Raw genomic sequence first — 16400 nt, 5'->3', positions numbered from 1 at the left:
ATAGGGAGAGCCAGCAGGAGTTATTCTACTCTGTCCAGGCTTTAACCACCCTGGTCTCCACAGGTATGTAACATTTTAATTCAAAAGACCAGCTGACATTTGCATGGATTTCATTGCCTTCTAACCCCTGACTTACACTTCAAACAGCTTGGTCCTGAGAACCACTTTTAGAGACCATCAAACGTTTGTAAGCCTTCTAATGGTTTCAACGACGAGAGGATTTCTGATGAAATCATCTCTCTCTGACAGTCCAGCTGGCCAGATTAGCTCCAGAAAAATGTTTATATTTCTAGACAGCATTTATTTGCTTCCTTAATATGGACAGCAACATATCATTTAACATTCACAATATACCGACAGATCCAAAATGTAATTTTTAAGAGATATATTGATGATATTATGACTTTAAACAATGTAGAAGTGGAATCAGGTTCCATCACAGTTATAATAATCAACCCAAAACTGTGCAGAAGAAGCAAACTACAGCATATGCAGCACGTCCAAGACAGCACCAACTTTCAGCCTCTCCTGTGCATGAGGCTGATTACTGGAATTGGCCCAGCAGATGTTCACCACCAGATGCACAACTCATCCCCAGTGAGGAGGAGGAGGAGGAGGAGGAGGAGGAGGAGGAGGAAGTGGATTGGGCAGTAATCCCATTTTGGGCAGATCTTTATCTATGAACTGGAGCAAAGTGGCACAATGTTGGCAGAAGCTGCTGCTTAGGTGGCACAGAAGCATAGATCAGCAGCTCGGCACACCACATACCTCAGCCCATGTTCAGTCAGACCACTGCTGGCTCCTGGGAATTGGAGTTCCATGGGAATTGTTCATCAGAGTGTAGAATTGAGAATTTGAGGAGTCACTGAATGTGGGAATCAGCTAGGTGGGGATCATAAAAGATGGAGTGGTGCAAAGAGTGTGTATTCAGAATCCAGGATGTGCAACATCCTGCTGCAATGTGTCATGCTGTCCATGCATAGAGGTTGGGGGAACAGCGATTGCAGCAAAGTTTTAAAGAATGACAGTTCCTTTAGGGGCATGTGGGGAAGCGGGCGAAGAACTGTGATTCATTTCTACTAGATATGTGATTCAACAACGAGAAAAAAGAAAGCTAGATACTTAGCCATTTAATGGGTGACAACCATGGCATTGATGGCAGACTCAACCTACATGACAGGCAAAGGGGTCAATTATGAGGTGACTATTCCCACTGGGGAGAGAGAGATAAAGAGGGAGGGCAGTTTAGGGAGGAAATTCCAGAGTTTAGGGCTCAGATAGCAAGAAGCATGGCTATCAATGGTGGACCCGAGGAAATTGAGGACATGCAAGAGGCCAGAATTAGAGGAATGCAATCATTGGAATATAACTCTCACAGGGTTGGAGGTTACAGAAATAGTAAAAGTATATAGAGAAAGGAAAGCTTGAATAGGTAACTTCCCTACTCCCCAGGCTCTTTTCCTTGACCATTCTCTCTCTCTCTCCCGTTTTTATTGCAATTTAAATTTGACCTTTTTTCCATCTAATATAACCAGGCAATTCCTAAATCACTCCACTTTTTCTTTGCTTAAAAAAAAATCACAGTTTTTAATTTTGTTTTACTTTCCAAACCCCCACCGTCTACTTTGCAGGTGAGAACTTCCACACAAAAAAAACATAACTTTAATTGTGGTGAATAAAGCCACTCCAAATGCTGTCCGTTTCTTGACCAGTCAACTGCCCAGATGAATAAAAGCAAAATACTGCGGATGCTGGAAATCTGAAATAAAAACAGAAAATTCTGGAAAAACTCCGCAGGTCTGGCAGCATCTGTGTAGAGAGAGAGAGTTAATACTTCGCATCCATATGACTCTCTGAAGAAGGGTCATACTGACTTGAAACAAAGAACAAAGAACAAAGAAAAGTACAGCACAGGAACAGGCCCTTCGGCCCTCCAAGCCTGCGCCGATCATATTGCCCGTCAACTAAAACATTTTGCACTTCCGGGGTCCGTATCCCTCTATTCCCATCCTATTCATGTATTTGTCGATCTGCCTCTTAAACACCACTAAAACCTTAACTGTTTTTCTTTTCTCCACAGATTCTGCCAGACCTGCTGAGTTTTTCCAGAATTTTCTCTTTTTAGCCCAGACAATGGAGATGGACACAGTTACATCGTAAATATGACAGGGCAAACCCTTGACGTAAAAATGCAACAAAAGCAGGGCAACAGTCTCCTAACAAGTGAGCACAGCGTTGAACCTGGATCTGTGAGCTTATTCAAGGCACACTAAGAATGAAATTATTAAAATCAATAACAGCACCAGGCTGAGACCCAACTGATAGCTGAGGGAGCCTTGAGGGAAGCAGTTAAATTAACATATTCTGGAATATCCTTCATGGAACAAATAAGAAAAGAATCAGACAGAAATAGTTTTTTTTCCCCATCAGCGCTGCCTGTTTAAACTAACAGTAACAATATGCTTCTGGAATAGAACTGTTCAATCAATACATGTCTTGTCTGATATTATTAATTCATCCCCACAAAGTGCTCTTCAGTCACACTGAAGTCTATATCTACAATCGTACAGCTGGATGTTTTTCCCAGTTCAAGTGAACAAAGTATAACTATTTCACACACCCACCATTATACTTTACTGAACTCTGAGCAAAGACACTGATGAACCCAGTTTGGATTCAGCAAAACTTCATGGGTGAATTCATTGTACATACAAGCATATATTACTGGACATATATTCCATTTTCAGAGTCAAAGGAATGCAGAGGAGGGACTTTATGGAAGGAAGCTTCCTGATTTGATGTTTCATAGATCTATGAGAAAAACAAATCAACATATTCTCTCTCAGAAAGTGTGGCAGTGCTGATTGCACCTTGAAGTTTTTGAAATTCAAACAGAGGCTTCCTATTGACATTACAGGCCTAAAAACACCATTATACAAATAATCTATCTGCACTAAAAGAATGTACCACAATAAAATATTGCAGTTATTGTGGTAATCTGAGGTGCAATACACCTTTAAGAGAATGTGAGCAGATTGACCACGTGACTGTATTACCCAATTGCTGTGTAGCACGGGCTACAATGTTAATCAGTAGTTCAGAAAAGGGTCTGGTTGGAGAAGCACACATTGTGTTAGTGTTCTGTTACTTGTGTTAATAAACAGCATGTGCTTCATCTTACATTGATCTCTATGTCTGCAGTATATTGTTTACCTACTCACTCACCAGTAAATAGGCATGAACTGTGTTTGTTCAGCAAAGTCACCTGCCAGAAGGAACTTAACAGTTATATAGCACCTTTATTTTTCTTTAATTTTTTTTTCACGGGATGTGGGCGTCACTGGCTAGGCTGATATTTATTGCCCATGCCTAATTGCCCTTGAGAAGGTGGTGGTGAGTTGCCTTCTTAAACTGCTTCAGTCCATGTGGCGTAGGTGCACCCACAGTGCTGTTAGGGAGGGAGTTCCAAGGTTTGGACCCAGTAACAGTGAAGGAGCAGCGATATATTTCCAAGTCAGGATGATGTGTGGCTTGGGGGGGAACTTCCAGGTGGTGGTGTCCCCATTTAACTGCTGCCTTTGTCCTTCTAGATGGCAGTGGTCGTGGGTTTGGAAGGTGCTGTCGGAGCTTTGGTGAGTTGCTATAGTGCATCGTGTAGATCGGACACACTGGTGCTACTGTGCTTGAGTGGTAAAAGGAGTGAATGTTTTCAGGTTTGTGGACGTGGTGCCATTCAAGCAGGCTGCTTTGTCCGGGATGGTGTCAAGATTCTTGAGTGTTGTTGGAGCTGCACTCACCCAGGCAAGGAGAGAGTATTCCATCATACCTCTAACCTGTGCATTGTAGATGGTGGACAGGCATTGGGGAGTCAGGAGATGAGTTACACACTGCAGAATTCCCAGATTCTGGCCTGCTCTTGTAACCACAGTATTTATATGGCTAGTCCAGTTCAGTTTCTGGTCAATGGTAATCCCCAGGATGTTGATAGTGGGGGATTCAGCAATGATAATGCCATTGAATGTCAAGGGGAGATGGTTGGATTCTCTCTTATTGGAGATGGTCATTGCCTGGCACTTGTGTGGCACAAATGTTATTTGCCACTTATCAGCCCAAGCCTGAATGGTGCCCAGGTCTTGCTGCATATGGACAGGGCCTGCTTCAGTACCTGAGGAGTCACAAATGATGCTACACATTGTGCAATCATCAGCGAACATTCCCACTTCTGACCTTATGATGGAGGGAAGGTCATTGATGAAGCAGCTGAAGGTGGTTGAGCCTAGGACATTACTCTAAGGAACTTGTGTCGCAATTTCCAGGACTGAGATGAGACCTCCAACAGTGACAATCATCTTCCTTTGTGTTAGGTATGACTTCAACTAGTGGAGAGTTTTTGCCCTGGTTCCCATTGACTCCAGTTTTTCTAGGGTTCCCTTGATGTCATGTACAGTCAAATGCTACCTTGAGGTCAAGAGCAGTCACTCTCACCTCACCTCTGGAGTTCAGCTCTTTTGTCCATGTTTGGACCAAGGCTCCACCTGAGCACCAGGAATGTTAGTTGGAAATGGGTGCTGCATGCTCAGAATTCAAGACCATTGGATATGAGGAGCAGCAGCCTGCACAGGAAGGGCAGAGCATGGGGCATCAGGGGACCAGAGGAGAGGGACAAGGAGCACGAAGGAGAAGGAGACATGACACTGAACACAGGATCTTCAGGCAGAGGTGAAGATACCTGCGGATAACTGGAGAACCAATGCCGAAGGAAATTGTGACTGCCTAGGCAGATGATCACAGACATCTGTGCTCTCATTGGTATGGACGTTTGCAGCATCTCAAAGGTGGCTGCACATCAGTGTATCACCCAGGTGACTGATGCCCTCTTTATCGATGCTGGGCAGTACGTGAGGATGACAACTGAAATGGCCATCACGGGCTCAGAGGGCACTGGGCCGGGTGCCTAGTGCAGGTGGTACCCTGCAATAACCTCCTGTAAGGCTCTTGGTCATTAGGCTGGTCTGGTCCATTTTCCATAACATGGCCCTCTTGAGAGGTGTGGACCGTGAGGACAGTAAGGCCCTGGAAGGGAAAAGCTCATCGAGTGAGGAACAGGAGGTAAGAGGGGAGGAGGAAGAATTGTGGAGTCAGAGGGTGATGACACTGAACAGCGAGTTGTCCCTGCCGCATAATGAGATGGCCTCCTCCTGCCAGCCTCTGGAAAAAGGACCTCCTTCCTCTCCCCCATGGGTGCCAGGCCTTCAGCTCCGCTGTGCCCTCTCGCTTCTCTGTTGTGCAGTTGGCACAAACTCTCTCCCTCAGGAAAACCAGCAGCCTCAGTGATGGCAGCCTTGGCTTGAAACCCACCTCCACTTCAGCCTCTATTAGCCTTAATTGGAGAAGAAACCTGTTTCTATACCAATGAAGGGCTCACCCCCAGGAAAATCTGAAAAGCAGCCAGTTTCCCACCGGAGCTGGGTTTCTGACACAAAAACAGGCCCAGCTTCTGTTTCCAATTTCCAAGGGGAACATTCAGTCCATGGAGCCAGATAGAGAGAGACCTTAGGAGAGCTGATCAAAAGCTTGGCCAAAGGGGCAGTTTTAAGGAGTGACTGAAAATTGGAGATTTGATGATGGCCTGATGTTTGCTACACAATATAAACTAAATGGACATAGATTTCAGGTAATTTGCAGAAGAACTGGAGGTGAGATGAGAAGATTGTTTTTTTAAGCAGAGGCCTGGAATGCACCGCCTGAAGAGGTGGATGCAGATTTAGAAGTAACTTTCAAAAGGGAATCTGATAAATGCTTTAGGGGATAAAAGTTACAGCGCTGCGGAGAAAAAGCAGGGAAGTGAGACTAATTGGGTAGCTCTGCCAAAGAGCCAGCATAGGCGCATTAAGCCAAATGGCCTCCTTCTTCACAGTGTCGTTCTCTGATTCAATAAGAGAGCATAATAAAAACAATTAAGCGATCAGAAAAGGGACTGAATTGCAATTCCAAAAAAATGCCGGGAAAGGTCTTGGAATCCTATGTGATAGAACAGTTGCTCTCATTCTGTCACCACTGGAGGCCCTAGTAATAGGCTTATATCCATAACTGTTTGTTTTTATTGCAAATTGTCAACTTTCTCTGAAGCTATTTCAACAGTCTCTGAAGCTGTTAGTCAGCTTTTGAGTGTTTTCTCTAAGCTGGCTTGCATGTTACACTTGGAAGCTAACCTGCCAGTGTATGTCCAGCATTTTGCTTTTATGTCATATGTCCAGCAGTTGCAAGTTTTCCTCTTTGTTTAATAGTCTACTTGGCCTGCAGCCTTTTTTTCAACATTGAAAACTTTCGTTCTCATTTCTCACAGGTGGAAGAGAAGCAAGGCAGTGTCTAACACATTTGCAAAACCAACATTTCTGCACATGCAGTTTAATCCAGCACAGATTGTCACTAGCCTCAATAAATAGCCAGGAACAATAAAATGGCTGAACGTGCTTGCTTGGGGAGGCTAGGCTATTCATTTATTGGTTGGCAACCAATTTACTAACCACCAGCAAATAATGGCTCATACTTAATCAGTTAGAATTAAGACAAATAGGTGTCAGCTGTGGCTCAGTTCATAGCACCCTCGCCTTTGAATCAGAGGGTTGTGGGTTCATGTCCCACTCCCGGAAACCAAGAACTGTGAATGTACTCGAAAGAGTTACGTGTGATCTGTTGATAACTCGAAAGAGTTACATGGGCAATTCCTATCAAGAGCAAATTCAATTTCTTCTATAATTAAGCTGCCTAAATGGAAACACTTGACACAATCTTCAAAATGAACTACCTGCTATATTCCTTGTCATGCATCTGCCTTGAGAGCTCAAAAGAATTACACAGAAATTCCATCACTAAACCACTCATCACTTTTGACAGGGAAAAAACTCAGGGCAGGCAAGCCAGATGTGCAGTATGAATGAACAGAGGAGTTCATGTCGGTTTTAAAGTTCTACCTTCAGACCTCAACTGACCTCCCATACACAATCTTTCTACTTCCTCTGCTGCCCAGTGCCCTGGCAAGAATCCATTCAGACACTTTTTCCCATCTTTGCTAAAGTAGAATTTATTCCCTCTCACTTTTAACTACTCCTGCATTTCTTTTTGCCGATTTGATGTATCAGCAATCTAGTCTATCACAATTATGACCAAAATTTAAGCTGGTTTTTGAAGCTAAACTATATGACCCAAATGGCCCTCACATTGAAATCAGATTCATCCATAGGAATATGTGTAAAGAACATTACAGACATATGCTATGAAATAGGACTTTGATCACACACAGCTGGAACTGTACAAAACGCTGGTTAGGCCACAGCTACAGTATTGCGTGCAGTTCTGGAATCCGCATTATAGGAAGGATGTGATTGCACTAGAGAGAGTGCAGGGGAGATTTACCAGTATGTTGCCTGGGCTGGAGAGTTTTAGTTATGAGGAGAGATTGGATAGACTGGGGTTATTTTCCCTGGAGCAGAGGAGATTGAGGGGGAACATGACTGAAGTGTATAAAATTATGAGGGGCATAGATAGGGTAGACAGGAAGGAACTTTTCCCCTTGGTGGAGGGATCAATAACCAGGGGACATAGATTTAAGGTAAGGGGCAGGAGGTTTAGAGGGGATGTGAGAAAGAATTTTTTGGGTGGGAATCTGGAACTCACTGCCTGAAAGGGTGGTAGAGGCAGAAACCCTCATAACCCTTTAAGAAGCATTTGGATGTGCACTTGCGATGCCATGGCATACAAGGCTATGGGCCTAGAGCTGGAGAATGGGATTAGAAAAGTTAGGTACTTGTTTGACCGGCGCAGACTCAATGGACCAAAGGGCCTTTTTCTGTTCTGTAGACCTCTATGACTCTATTTGCCAACCTGATGAGCAGCAAAACCCAAAAGTAGGACATGTTCTCTTTCCCACTTGGACCCACCATACAGCTGTCCATACCATATCATAAACCACTCCATAAAATACTATACACCTGTCCAGGCCATATCATACACCTGTCCATACCATATAAACACCTGTCCATGCCATACAAATAGCTGTCCATACCGTATCATATATCTGTACGCACAATACCATACGCCTGCCTATATCATATCATACACCTATCCATGCCTTATCATACACCTGCCCATACCATATTGTATATTTGTACATACCATACCATACACCTATCCATGCTATACCATACAACTTTCCACCATACCATATACCTACCCCATACCACATCATACATTCATCCATGTCATACCATATACCTGAATGTACCACACTATTTAATTGCCTATACCATACCTCTGTCCATACCATATCTCTGTCTGTACCATACCACACCTCTGTCCATACCATACAACTGTTCACACCATACCATACATCTGCCCATATCATACAATACACATGTCCATATCATATCATACACCTGTCCATGTCATACCATACAATGATCCACACCATACCACACCATACACCTGTCCATGATATATCATATACCTGCCAACACAATATCATACACCTGTCTATGCTATACTATACAATTGTCCATAGCATATCATACACCTGTCCGTACCATATCATACACTTGTCCATGCTATGCCATACAGCTGTCCACACTATATCATATATCTGTCTATACATTATCATATACCTGCATATCATATACCTTGCCCTAACATGTAACTGCCAATATCATACCATATAGCTATCCATAACATACCACACACCTGCCCATGCCATGCCATACAGATGTCCATACCATGCCATACCATGCTATATCATATACCTGTCCATGCCATACCATGCAACTGTTCATACCATACTATACAGCTGTCTATACCATACACTTGTCAATACTATATCAAACACATGTCCATGCCATACCATGCAACTGTCCATACCATACTATATACCTGTCCATACCATACCACAGAACTGTCCATATCACACCATACACCTGTCCACACTATACCATATAGCTGTCCATATCATACCATACAACTGTCCATACCATACCACATAGCTGTTCATATCATACCATACACCTGTCCAAACCATACCATATAATTGTCCATGCTCTACCATACACCGATATAATTGAATGTCCAAACCATACCATACAGTGTCCATGCCATAGCATGCAACTGTCCATGCCATACTATACAGCTGGCCTTGCCATACCATACAGGTGTCCGTACCATACCATACACCTGTCCATACCACTCCATACCATACAGCTGTCCATACTATGCCATATACCTGTCCATGCTATATCATACAAATGTCCATGCCATACCATGCAACTATCCATACCATGCCATACAGCTGTCCATACCATACCATACACCTGTCCATACTATACCATAAAGCTTTTTAATACCATACCATACACCTGTCCATATCATACATTACAACTATCCATACTATACCATACACCTGTCCATACTGTAACATACTTCTGTCTATACCATAGCATACACCTGTCCATACCATACAACTGTCAATACCATACAACTGTCCATAGCATATCATGTACCTGTTCATACCATACCATGCAACTGTCCATGCCATACCATACAGGTGTCCATTCCATACCATACACCTGTCCATACCACATCATATACCTGTCCTGTCCATACCATACCATACAGCTGTTCATGCCATATTATGTACCTGTCCATATCATACCATACATTTGTCCATGTCGTACATGAAGTTATGAAAATAAATGGATAAGAATTGTGATCTTAAATGGGAACTAGGTCACTGTTGTAGACTATGGAATGATTCTAGTCAACTCATTGGAGTGACATTCATTACGATTCAATTAATGCAAAATCATAGGTGAGTGAACAACACTGAGGAGTGAAACGGAATCAAACACAGAGCGACATTTACTTGCCAGTGTGGGGAAAGGCAAACATAATTAATGTTTGGTGGATTGGGACGATGGGCCTCAAAATGTACTTTCTCCATTACAAGACTAGAATTTGTTAGGCCAGCAATTGTTGCCCATCTCTAATTGTCCTTGAACTGAGTGGCTCACTAAGCCATTTCAGAGGACAATTAAAAGTCAAGCACAATGCTGTGCACTTGGAATCTCATGTAGGCCAGGCAGGGTAAGAATGGAAGTCTTCCTTCCCTGGAGGACATTAGTGAACAAACATGGGTTTTTACAACAACCAATGATAGTTGTTATGGTCACCATCAGTGAGACTAGCTTTATATTCCAGATTTATCGATTAATTGAATTTTAATTCCCAAAGCTGCTGTGGTGAAATTTGAACCCACGTCCCCAGAGCATTAGCCTGGGCTTCTGGATGATGTTTGTTTAGAAGATCTATATGGCAACATCACCAGTTAGGACAATGGTTCTGAAGGCTTCGTGCTTAAAAGTTTAGACTGTGATGAGCCTGAAAATATGAACACTGAACCTGGGCAATCATGAATGTCCTCATTTATTTTAATGGGAAAGAAGACTTCAGACTAGCCTGGGAGCCAATGCAATTTGGAGCTACTAAATGCTAGGAAAATACACCAACAGGTTTGTACATTGGCATCCTTAGCCAAGTGGTGTACTTTGTCAGATTTGGTAGCTGCAGATCATCTCCCAGCTCATACTACCTGCTCCGCTGAAATGAATGTAGCCACACCAGGGAACAAACAGTTACTTCCCTGTAAAGAATATTACCACAACAACCAAGGAGGGACAGGCAACATCAAATGATTGGTCTTTATCAGACAGCAGACCCAATGGTATTTTCTGATAGATAGCAAATATATCTGTTGCCATATATCTCTTCTATAATTATGATTAATGGTAAATCATGGTAACAGTACCTTTTAAAAAGATGAAATGCAAATGAAGTTGTCAACTTTAGAACAATACTCAAAATCCTGGGGTACATTTTAAACTTGTTACCCAGGTATAAAACTGGAAAGGGTTTGTAAAAGGAGCGTGCAATGGGCTGCCCATTTGCACTACTGCCGAAGGCAGACTGACCCTGCATTGGTCCTTACCCCCTGACTCTATATATAGTGCTAACTCAAAGCCTCACTACATGTATCATAAGCCAATAATTGGGTAAACTTTGCTGAATGCACAAACCACTTTTCTTGAACCATTTAATGTGAGTCATTATCCTTTAAAGTATTTTCCCTTTAAGGTTGAGAACCAGCAGCATACCATTTGATGACATCACCATTTTGCTGTGACCCCCATAAGCATGGAGTGGAAATTTCACTTGATTCCCACAGTCCTGGGACCACACAAGCATTACAATATGAGTTACATTACAAGTTTTTAATGTGTGTTGTATTATGAGTGACAGTAACTGGAGACTGGATTGGTACCATAAACAATAAATGTCTGATACATGAAAGAATTTTAAGATTTCACATATGACTATCAAAATGTCTTCCAAACCAAACACACTGGCCTTGAGTTCTGCACTGTCTGTGAATCAGGATTCCGGTTCTGGAAATAAAAAGGGAATTTGGAATCTCTTGTTAATCATAATTGCTTCTGTAAACAATTACTACACAAGATTGTGACACTGTTCTTCTCTGGATCAGTCCCAAAACTGTAGCTATTGATCCCGAACCATTATAAAGTCTGAAAAATGTCATTGTTCAGGTTCCAGCAGCTCCTGTTTAACACTCAGAATGCTAACCTTTCATGTCCTACCAGCACTATTTCATTTTGGGTTCTCTTCCTCCACCTCCACCTTGCCTTTATCCAGTTGACCTCCCCCTCCTCTGCAGGAGCAGAATCATGCTGAGGCAAATCCCAGCAGTCCTCTGATGTCTTCCCAACCGTCAGAACTTATTGGTGTCAGAGGTTGATCACGCCACAAAGGAGCCTAGTCCAATTTTCACCCAACAACCTCAGGTCAAACCTTTCCACAAGAGTGGGAACCCTGAATAAGCCTATCCCTCCGTAGCTCAGGCTTGGATGGCACTGAAGCCAGTTCTACCAAACCCCACCAGCAACTTGAAGTCGGCAACCTCAGCATGCTGCACCTTGGACCAATTCTATTTGCATGGCTGACTATGCCATTTCACAACGCGTTTACAAACTGGGCCATTGGCGGAAACTATTAGTGTTGAGCCATTTAATTTTCTACACAATAATAACTTCTAAAAAAAAAGACATTTCACAATTGGACGTTGCTTTCTCTAGAAGCAGTTGACAGAGTTTTGTCACCAGATGATGATGTCAGGGTGCCAACTGCTCTTGGCTGAGCCCAATGGAAAACCAGGCGGTCTGTGTATTTGAAATACTGATCCAGGGACTTTGGATCAGCCGACTGCAGCGTAACCACCAACGTGCAGAAATAAGACTTCTTCTGTTTAATTGCCAATGCACATGCACACACACACAAACAAACAAAAGCATTCATCTGATGCATTTCATCAGTCATTGGCACACCGACATCATCATCTGATGGCAGTTTGTTGTGAAGAATCTTGCCAAGGCTCCAAAAGATGCAATTAGTGAAGTGCAAAATATTTATCTGGAAAGTTGTTTTTTTGTCTGGGATGCCCCCATCAACAAACATTTCTCAAATAGTAACTGAGCTGTAGTCCCAAATAATTCACTGGGAGTCATTTTGGTTTTGGGTGACAGTGTATAACGGACAATGTAGATTCAGGTGCCCGTTAGACACCGCCTCCTGACTTTCATTTTCATTCCTGCTTGCATAGACCCCGGGCGGAATCATCCCAGATTTGCACTAAGTGCAGTAGTGGGTGTGAAAAAGACGGTTTGCCAGTCGGCTGCAATGGCGGGTTTTCACAAATGCCCCATCCCGGCGCATCCCCAAAAATACATTCATGGGAAACATGCCGGATCGCTGGTGGGCGATCTCTAATTTGCCTCCCACCATGTTATCTCGCCGCTTCCTCACACTGGGCACCATATTTAAACTGCAGCCACGTGCACAGTTCTCAATGCTCAGGTGAAGACCCTCTTGGCCTCAAAAGTCAAGAAGAGTGCAGCCCCCCGATTCAATGACACATCCCTGGGGTGCTTCTGGATGCCTTGGGGGCCCACTGTGATGTCTTCTAACCCACCACGGCTGCAGGAAGCCCACCAGTCTCACCACTCTGGCTTGGGAGGCCGTGACAGAGGTGGTCTGCGGCAATGCTGCACACAAGAGGTCGGCCATCCAGTGCAGAAAATGGATGAATGATCTCAGTCGTGCCACCAGGATAAGTCAACTATCTCATCAATCTCAACTCACAAGCCCATCACACATTCACTGGCATCTCACTCACTGCCAGCCCAAGGGACATCACCACTCACTCTCTCACACACATCCTCACATCTCCATCTGGCCTCATCTCCTCTGGAGATCACTTCCTCATCCTGTCTGTGGCTCCACTCAGCACACATGCACACCTGGCATCCTTCTCATCTGCCCTGGCATGCGCCTTGCTCACACTCTCTCCATCTGATATTATACAGGGCAAGATTGCGCACAACAAAAGGGGGAGGTCCCAGACCAGGGGTGGAGTGCCAGACATCAAGGTCCTCACTCTGTTCGAGGGTCACAGGTTGGAGCTAACTGGAGAGGACGACTAACTGTTCCTATGGCGATGGTGAGGTCGGTGGCAAACACCCACGAATGGATCCTGCACCACATCACCCCTCTCTCAACACTACTCTGTGTTCAAGGTGGGGCTACCAAGCACTAATAATCTTCACTTTCTGACCAAGGCACATCTGACACGTTGCCCTCAGGCAACCTTAGCTGTGATCCCAGAGCTGAGAGCACCTTGGATGAGGACCCTGAGAGCAGCACCATTGAAGACCCATCACAGTGCTCACCCACACCCTCCACCAGCGCAGAGACACACACCTCGATGGGACCTAGATTTAGAGCAGGCTCAGGTTCACGATCTGGTGGTCATCACACAGACACGTGTCTGCAACAGGAGGAGGCAGGTTCAGCCGAGCTTCCCAGCATTCAGAGGACTGCTGGGGAATAGGCATCTGTGAGGTTTGAGTCAGATGACGAGCCTCTGGATTCGGCCTTCCAACTCATCGTGGAGAGTCAGCAGAAGGCGCGGGAACATCACGCAAAGCTGTCGGAAGCCCCCAACAGAGTGGCACGCATCCGCCCACTCTCTGAGGAAGTGGTGCCCACGTGTGCGCCTATGGAGGTCTCCATGTGAAGGATGGTGGATGCCATGGAGACCCTTGTCCAGCAGAACATGGAGATGTGCGCAGACCTGCACTCCATTGCAGTAGCCATGGGTGAGTTCCTGTAGTGGCAACGTGAGAGGGAAACAGGCACCTTGACATCCCTCCAGGTGCTCCTTCCCCTCAATGAGTCAGTCCGGGGCCCATGGCCACCCAAAGGGAGGAGGAGCGGCAGCTGAACACCCCTGGATCATCCACTCAGGAATCTCAGTGGCTGTCTGCTCCCTCTGAGGCCCTTTGCCTATGACCCCCTCAACCTCATCCTCTGTCACTGCAGAGGGAGCAGCGGGCCCACAGGAGGGCAGCCAAAGCAAGCCAGGGCCCTCAAGGCCTTGGCTCTTCAGAGGACACACACCAAAGTCATCAGAGACAACAAGGCCAACCATTACACAGGCTGTTCCCAACCCTGCTGCGGATGTCAGGGCAGCACCTGGAAGAAGTTGTAGGCCTAGAAAAGTTAAGAATTTCTGATCACAGTGGTTGCACGGGTGACCACATTTTGTCACTTTATAATCTGAAAATATATTCAGTTTCACTGAATAGTGTGTTATGTTGTCTTTCAGCTTCATTGACAGGCTTCATGAGTCCTCCCCTACATCTCCTTCCCCCCACCATTAGTTCAGTTGCACACAGCCGGCCCACGAGTGATTCTAGAGGGAGAAGTGTGTGTGTGGCAGGGCCTTTCGGAACCTCATGCAAGCACTCTCCATGCAGGCGGAGCCTTCAGCCATCAGATTCCTCTCACTGCCCTGAGCATTTTCAATGCTGCCAGCAGGGGTTCTCTTTCAGTTGTCCAACTGAGCTGCATCTCTGCCCACCCACTGACCACACTCCCATGTAGCAGCTGTACCCGTCCAATATGAGGCTCCGCTCACTTTCGATTTGTGTGAATAGTAGTCATTAAGTTTCTCGTAAGCTCCCCCATACTTTCCCCTCCCCCAGTGACCCATGTCTTTTCCCCCATCACAGTCGAACACCTCAGCATCACCTTCTATCTCTCCAATGTCGCCTCCCACCCCAACACTTGGCATTCCAGGACGTCCAGGCGAATGGGCACATTCCCTACCACCCATCGAAACCCACCCCCATCCACATTGACCTCCATGATCTCCTCCTTCCCACCCCCAGTGTCCGTGTCTGTCACTGTGTCCCCACCAACCACCCTCACTGCCCCTTCTAACGTTACTGATGCGCACTCACTCTCCCACACTGCCGGCTCCCTCTGCTCCCTCTCAGACTCACCATTCCCTCCTACCACGCCCACCCTCAGTTCGTTCCCCAGGAGGCAGTCATTGACTCCACAGACCCCTCCCTTGTATGTTCACCCAGAGACCACCCCGCTTACTCCCTCCTCCACCCTTACTCTGTCCTCCACCCTTACTCTGTCCTCCACCATCACTTCCTCCTCCCCACGGACACGTCGCTCTCTCTGAACTCCATCCTCCTCTCGGACACCTTCCCCTCTCTGAATTCCCTCTTCCACCCCCAGACACCTCCCTCCCTCTGAACACCCTCCTCCCCCCCAGACACCTAACGCGTCCAAACTTCCTCCTTTTCCTGAACACCATCCCCCTCTGAGCTCCCCCTTCCCCCTGAACACCTTGCCCCCTCCAAACTCCCCCCTCCCCACAGACACCTTTCACTCTCTGAACTCCCTCCTCCCCCACCCCCGGACACCTTCCCCCCTCCAAACTCCCTCCTCCCCCCCAGATACTACCCCCCTCCACCGAACTCCCTCCCCTTACACCTACCTCCCCACTTGTAGCATTCAGCCCCATTACACCCTCCTCCCCGGTACTTCCTCCTCCCCCCGGACTCTGTCCTTCCCCTTCCCAACCTCACCCCCTCAACACTTTCACCCTCTCCCTCCAACATCACCCCAGGCACCTCCGTTCCCCTCCTCCTAACCTCACACCCACCTCCCCACCGACGTCTTCATTCACCGCACCCCCCCGCCCCCCCCCTCAACCTCACATCCCCCGGTACACCTTCCTCCCCCACCCCCAGCTAGACCTTCCTCTCCCCCCACTTTGCTGATCATCCATAGCGGCCCATTGTCAAGCCCGTGATGTTCCGAAGCATCAGCGGAGACCCCTCACCTTCTGAGAGCTGCTTCACGGTGGAGCCTCGTCCATGAGGATCCACCCAGCATGTGATGCATGTGTTCCCCCAGGGTCTGGCTCC

Source organism: Cetorhinus maximus, chromosome 3 (assembly GCF_964194155.1).
Source record: "Cetorhinus maximus chromosome 3, sCetMax3.hap1.1, whole genome shotgun sequence".
Taxonomy (NCBI): domain Eukaryota; kingdom Metazoa; phylum Chordata; class Chondrichthyes; order Lamniformes; family Cetorhinidae; genus Cetorhinus; species Cetorhinus maximus.
The sequence above is the reverse complement of the archived record's forward strand: the minus strand, read 5'-3'. Positions refer to the sequence as shown.